The sequence below is a fragment of the Lepisma saccharinum genome, chromosome 10 (genome assembly GCF_977018435.1).
Source record: "Lepisma saccharinum chromosome 10, izLepSacc3.1, whole genome shotgun sequence".
Lineage (NCBI taxonomy): Eukaryota > Metazoa > Arthropoda > Insecta > Zygentoma > Lepismatidae > Lepisma > Lepisma saccharinum.
Genome location: NC_139238.1, coordinates 82,179,573 through 82,186,509, shown reverse-complemented (window position 1 = coordinate 82,186,509; position 6,937 = coordinate 82,179,573). Strand labels below are relative to the sequence as shown.

The 6,937-nt window shown below is 40.0% G+C and overlaps 1 pseudogene; it reads right to left on the bottom strand.

Moving 5' to 3' along the window:
- Window positions 1-5,413: 5,413 nt before the first annotated feature.
- LOC145994165 (protein GVQW3 pseudogene) lies at window positions 5,414-5,815 on the bottom strand (annotated as a pseudogene).
- Between the last annotated feature and the right edge of the window lie 1,122 nt (window positions 5,816-6,937).

The following is a 6,937-nucleotide window of genomic DNA, read 5'->3' as shown; positions in this document are numbered from 1 at the left end:
CATATAAGTTGGTGAACTCCTCGTGGTAGAAGTTCAGCCTGTGGTTGCTCTACCACTTAACCTGCAAAACTATTTTTTTACTGATTATTTATTTCGTTAGTATCTAACTGCTTAATATTGTTTCAAAGGAAATGTTTAGCATTCATTTGAAAACTCTTAACATCGAATGGTCTCTGGACAAAATTATTATAAAATGTTTATCACCATTCTCAAGATGTAATAAACAGTGGTCTGAATTACTAATCGGCACTGTTACATCAGTTGAGTGTACGATAGTTGGATCATCCACCCACCCACCTCCGTGTCAGAGTGTTTTTCACAGCGCGCCAAGACGACAGAGGTCCCTGGTTCGAATCCTAGCATGAGCACGGGTGTTCTTTGTGAGTGTCCCTTCTTCAATATCATCACTCATATTCATATTCGCGATTAACCAAAAGTGGTAGAAAAGCGAAGTAAAATAAACTAAATCAATCAGTAGTTGGATCATCCACAACAATGACGTCTACTGTTGTGCAGAGGCGCTTGTGATTCAGGTAGATTTTTCAATTACTTGCGTCATGCAGAAAGGTATAAAAAAGGTATAAAACACCAGAGTACAAAACATTTGTTGCATAGTGAGGCATCTCATTTTCTAGCTAAAACATGCATGGATAATGTTTTATTGAAAACCCAGCTGACTTCAGGCAAATAAAAAAAACCTGTGGCGACTAATACCATAAGTAAATTATTAAGCCAAAAAGGGCCGACCCTTTCTTTGGACTTGGGGTTCCCACCCGAAATGGCCATGCTACGCCACTGAGGATTACATGGCTAGAACATAGGGGCATCATATAAAAACTAAATATGCTGACCAAGGCAGAAATTTATTTTATTATAAAACATAAACTAAATGTAACGTTTCAACCTTCTAGCAAGGGCTTCTTCAGACTCTGTACCAAGTACAAATGTAACCAGGTACACAACAGGATGATATATATACACAAACATTACTCCCCTCCAGACTATTAGAAAGTAGTTCTGGAACAATCTAGCAGGTGGCTTTCCCTTGTCAACTGTACTTTCACCTGAAAGAGAATGTCGCTGGACTCTTTATCTCACGCTCTATTTCCTTCATTCTTCTTCCTTCTCTCCTCTTTCTCTCTTATCCTTTCCACTCTTTCTAACACCTTCTTCCATTCTTTGTTTAACTTCAATCCCCCATTCCAGTTCATTGTGTCTTCTTCACCTTTCTTCTCTACTTCAATGGACTCCTTCCATTTTCTCACTAGTAATCTCTTCTCCCTTCCTATCTGCTTAACCTCATCCCACTCTATGTCATGCCCTGTTTCTCTCATGTGTTTAAATATCGCATTTTTCTCTCATGCAACAAGATTAGCTACCTAGATATATTGATGAAAAGGAAGAGAGGACACGAAATTGAAACCGCTTGGCATCAGAAGAAGTGTGCAGCAGGGCTATTCTGCCACAAAAGAAGTGATGTAAGTAAGGTGACAAAAATAAATTTTATAAAGAATATGGAGGACAGAATCAAGAAAATATGCACAAAAGAATGTGAAAAAGAAGGCAAAATAAATAGCCTATGGAAACAGCTGGAAAAGAATGGCTATGAGAAGAAGGATAGACTGGATATAAACAGAAGAATGAAGAAGAGTAGCAGGGGAGAATTGGAAGAGAAAGAAAAAGAGGAAGAGAAAGAAATAGAGAGGAGGTTTGGAATAAGGAGTATGGGGAAGACCACAGAAAAGATATGCAAAGTGCTTAGAAAAGATTGCATTAAAACTTACAGGAAGGGAGGGAGAAGCATCTTAAGAATAGCGAAGAATGCAAACAAGAAAAAGGAAAACAGAGAAGAGGAAGGAATTATCTACAAAGTGAAATGTAAAGAATGTCAGAGTGTGTACATTGGAGAAACGAAAAAGATGCTGAAAGATAGGTTGAAACAAACATAGGGATGATGTACGACTTAAGAGAGAGAGAGAAATGCGATATTTAAAAACATGAGAGAAACAGGACATAGAGTGGGATGAGGCTAAGCAGATAGGAAGGGTAGGAAGGGAGAAGAGAATACTAGTGAGAAGGAAGGAGTCCAAGGAAATAGAGAAGAGAGGTGAAGAAGACACAATGAACTGGAATGGGGAACTGAAGTTAAACAAGGAATGGAAGAAGGTGTTGGAATGAGTGGAAAGAACAAGAGAGAAAGAGGAGAGAAGGAAGAAGAATGAAGGAAATAGAGCGTTAGATAAAGAGTCCAGCGACATTCTCTTTCAGGTGAAAGTACAGTTGACAAGGGAAAGCCACCTGCTAGATTGTTCCAGAACTACTTTCTAATAGTGTGGAGGGGAGTATTTTTGGGTATCTATACAGGGTGATTGGTAATTCGACCTATTCCTTGAAAGGGGTAATACTAGAGCACATTTGCAACAAATTTGACCCTATGCACTGGGGATCGGAAATCAATGGGTTTCGAGTTATTGAAGTTTGTAGATTTTCGTGCCATATCCTGACTTGCGACCAAAAAACTACTAATTGTGAAAAAAACTACTGCACCCTGGGCACTTAATCGCCATGTTGCTAACAGCTGACGAATGAGTGAATACTGGAAAAAAAAAAATCATGCCCAAAATACCCATACCCACAGAAAGAAACAGCCATTGAAGCACACGTCATGAAGAAATTTGAAAATTATCGTTTAAATCGAAGAGGATTACTCAAAATAATGGTAACACACTTAGCGTAAAAATTACGGAGAAAACTTCCTCGTTTCATAAGTTCTCCAAAACGATACAAATGTTGTCAACTGGCACACGGGTTGGGGGAAAATCTGAATAAAAAGCGGAGAAGGCGCATTGTAGACCTCTTTTAAAGTCAAAAGAAGTTATCGGTTGTGAGAAATAAATGAACGAAAATGAGTGAAATGATAATGTTATTTACCATTGTCATGATTCCAGGTTGTCAGAATTAACTGTTACGAAAACTACAAATCGTGTTCCAATTGCCTCCCCGGTTACGTATGCAAGCATGCAGCCTGCGGCGTACTTCAGACACAGTCACTCGCGTTGACACTCAGTCTCTTATGTATTGGGCGGCTGTCACAATTCTCTCTCTCAACTCTTCTTGGGAATCCACTGGTGTACTGTAGACTAACTCTTTCATATGACCCGAAATGTAAAATTTGCATGTCGTCAAATCTGGACTCCTCGCCGGCCAGGGGGTCGGGCTGCCTCGACCAATTCATCGCATGGGATAATTGTCGTCCAGACACTGTCGCACACCCGGAAATAGTGGGCTGGGCAGCCATCATGTTGGTAAATCATACCCCTTTTTGTGGCGAGCGGCACATCCTCCAGCAACGTCAATTCTTCCCTTGGTTTTCGTAGGTAATGCCATTTAGGTTTTGTGGCAGATAGAATGGCCCGATCACATGATTGTGGATGACTCCCATTTAGCGAGATTTTTCTCTGGTGAGCCTTTTCTTTAGATTTTCTGGGGTTATGGCCTTTAGGGGACCAAAAATGCGCATTATGAAAATTCGTAATACCATCGCGGTCGAATTTGGATTCGTCCGTCCACAGAATTCTTGTCAGATGATGGGGGTCTACAACGCGCTTTCTCCGCTTTTTATTCAGATTTTTCCCCCAACCCGTGTGCCAGTTGACAACATTTGTATCGTTTTGGAGAGCTTATGAAACGAGGAAGTTTTCTCCGTATTTTTTATGCTAAGTGTGTTACCAATTTTTTGAGTAATCCTCTTCGATTTAAATGATAATTTCCAAATTTCTTCATGACGTGTGCTCCAATGACTGTTTCTTTCTGTGGGTATGGGAATTTTGGGCTTGAATTTTTTTCCCAGTAGTCACTCATTCGTCAGCTGTTAGCAACATGTCGATTAAGTGCCCAGGGTGCAGTAGTTTTTTTTCCACAATTAGTAGTTTTTTGGTTGCAAGTCGGAATATGTCACAAAAATCTACAAATTTCAATAACTCAAAACCCATTGATTTCCGACCCCCGGTGCATAGGGTCAAATCTGTTGCAAATGTGCTCTAGTATTACCCCTTTCAAGGAATAGGTCAAATTACCAATCACCCTGTATATATATCATCCTGTTGTGTACCTGGTTACATTTGTACTTGGTACAGAGTCTGAAGAAGCCCTTGCTAGAAGGTTGAAATGTTACATTTAGTTTATGTTTTATAATAAAATAAATTTCTGCCTTGGTCAGCATATTTAATTTTTATATCATGGAAACAACGCTTAATGGTATTATAAGGGTCATCATGTCGATCATGCTCTATGCCCCCCAAAGGGTCTGATTAATTTAATTTTTTTTAAACTTTAGCTCTAAGGTATGCAGAAGGTCACAAGAGAGAGAATACACATTCACTGCAGAAACATTAGATTGTAAACAACGATTTAGCATTGTGGCCAAGGCTCCACCATGCCAGAATTAGGTAGGGTTAACATTGGAAGTAATCATCATGACATTATCTCCACAATCTTTCAGTGTAGCTTACATTCAACTGTCAGTCTCTGAATGGTTGAGAGCATATGGTTCTCCCAGTGCATGTGCTACACTGTTTCTTGCAGTGGCAAGAAACCGAGAATGAATTCCAACCTACAGTTGCATTATTTTATATGAACAATATATGGTGCTGTAAATACGAGGAGGTACCCAAAAAAAAAAAGGAATCTTGTCACCTTGTTTTATTTTGACCATACATGTGCGTACATGTTGTAGGTACATTCAGGTAAGCATGTCTACTCTAGTCACCTTCAAAGTATCGACCATGTGCTTTAATGCAATTGTCCCAACGTTTTTCCCACTGTTGAATACAGTTTCGAAACTCTTTTGGCGCAATACTCTTCAAGGTTTTGTCCAAAATGTCTTTGACCTCATTGACGTCATGGAATCGCTTCCCTTTCACATTCCTCTTCATCCGCGGGAACAAAAAAAAGTCACAGGGTGCTAAATTGGGTAAGTACGGGGGATGGGGCACAAGCACCATGTTGTTCTTTGCCAAGAACTGTCGCACTGACATGGCCGTGTGGGTTGGAGTGTTGTCATGGTGCAGTAACCACATTCCACTTCTCCACAGTTCAGGATGCTTCCATCGCACACTTTCACGCAAGCTTCTCAAGATATTCAGGTAAAATTGCTGGTTCAATGTTTGTCCTTAGGGAACAAATTCCCTGTGGACAATCCCATTCACATCAAAGAAACAAATCAACATTGTTTTCACATTGGATCGAACTTGACGTGCTTTCTTGGGACGTGGTGAATTTGAAGTCTTCCACTGGCTGGATGCTTGTTTTGATTTAGGATCGTACCCATAGCACCAGGACTCATCCCCAGTCACAATTCGTTTGAGAAAATTTGGGTCCTTGTGCAGTTCAGCCTTCAAGTTGAAACAAACATTCACTCGATTTTTCTCTGCTCCTCTGACAGCAAGTGAGGCACAAATTTAGCAGACACCCATGTCATCTTCAAATCGTCAGTTAAAATGCGCTGGCAGGTACTCCAGGACAACTCCACTTCTTCAGAAATTTGCTCGATGGTCTTTCGACGATCTTCATTAATGGCATCTCGAAATTTTCCAATGTTTTCTTCATTTCTGCCTGTCGAAGGACGGCCAGGCCTTGGCAAGTCTTCAGTTGACATGTTGCCATCTTTGAACCGGGAAAACCACTCGTAGACTTGTGTCTTTCCAAAAGCAGCTTCATTAAAAGCTTGGCGAAGCATAACAACGATCTCAGCAGCTGTTTTTCCCAACAAGAAACAAAATTTAACACAGGTTCTTTGCTCCTTGTGGTCCGCCATCTCAACAATCACTCAAAAATCACCAGACTCTTACAGCAACACCACAAACAATGCAACACTACGAACGAACTGCTCAGCACAGAATAATGCCAACTTGCAGATTGATGCAAGATATCCCATACTAATGACACCTAGCGGCACAAGCCGTAACTACATCGGTAATCCGCACAACATTATGATTTGGTTTTTTTGGGTACCTCCTCGTTTGAGCCAAGCTGATTTTCATGTTCTAGAGATTAGAGTATTATGTTGCAAAAATTGGGGTGCAGGGATGGAATATATTGTTATTATTGTAGGTCGTTGTATCATAATTCTCCTCTTTGCTTGATAAACTGACCGATGAGGTATGAGGAATAAAGTGAACAAACAAAAATTAAGAACTTAAGGATTCTCGGGTCCCACCACCTTTTGAGGCATATTGCACAGTTATTCAGACACAAATTTTAATTCTAAGTCCAGTTACAAATAACTTATCATGAGTATGAAGCAGGCGCGGCTCGTGCATTATTTTCCTGGGGGTCATATGACACATTCAGTTTCCGCAAATAGACTTTCTTCGGGAAACAAAGGGATTGGGGGGCGGGGCTTAAAAGATTGGTACATTTTTTTCTTCATAGAATGAGGGTTCATAGTAGAGGTGTGCATATAAATTTAGGACTAAAACTAAGTACAATAAATTGTGCATCTATGAAAGAAATTTCGGGTTTTATGAACGTCATGGACATCCTCAGGATTTGTTCCAGGGATGGGAAGCAAGATCATTTTTTTCCAGGGGGGACAAACGAGGCACATTTTTCCTTGTAATAGTACTGTTCTCTCAAAAACACTCCTTCAGTCCCTGCAACGTCTTTATAATAATCATCATAAATTACTGTGACTGAAATGAAATTATATGTGTGTAATAAATAGTTTTAGGTTGACATTAATTTTCCAGGTGGGTGTCGCCCCTTTTCCCCTTCCGGAAGTCCATAAATTACAAAATTATAAAACGACTAATCACAATGGTCCTACTATTATTAAAGGGAAATGGCAACCAATGGCATGTACGTACTAGAAACCTGAGACCCTTTCATTGGAACGCTACAGCTTTTTTTTCTTTCTTCAAATTTGGAGTTGGTCGAC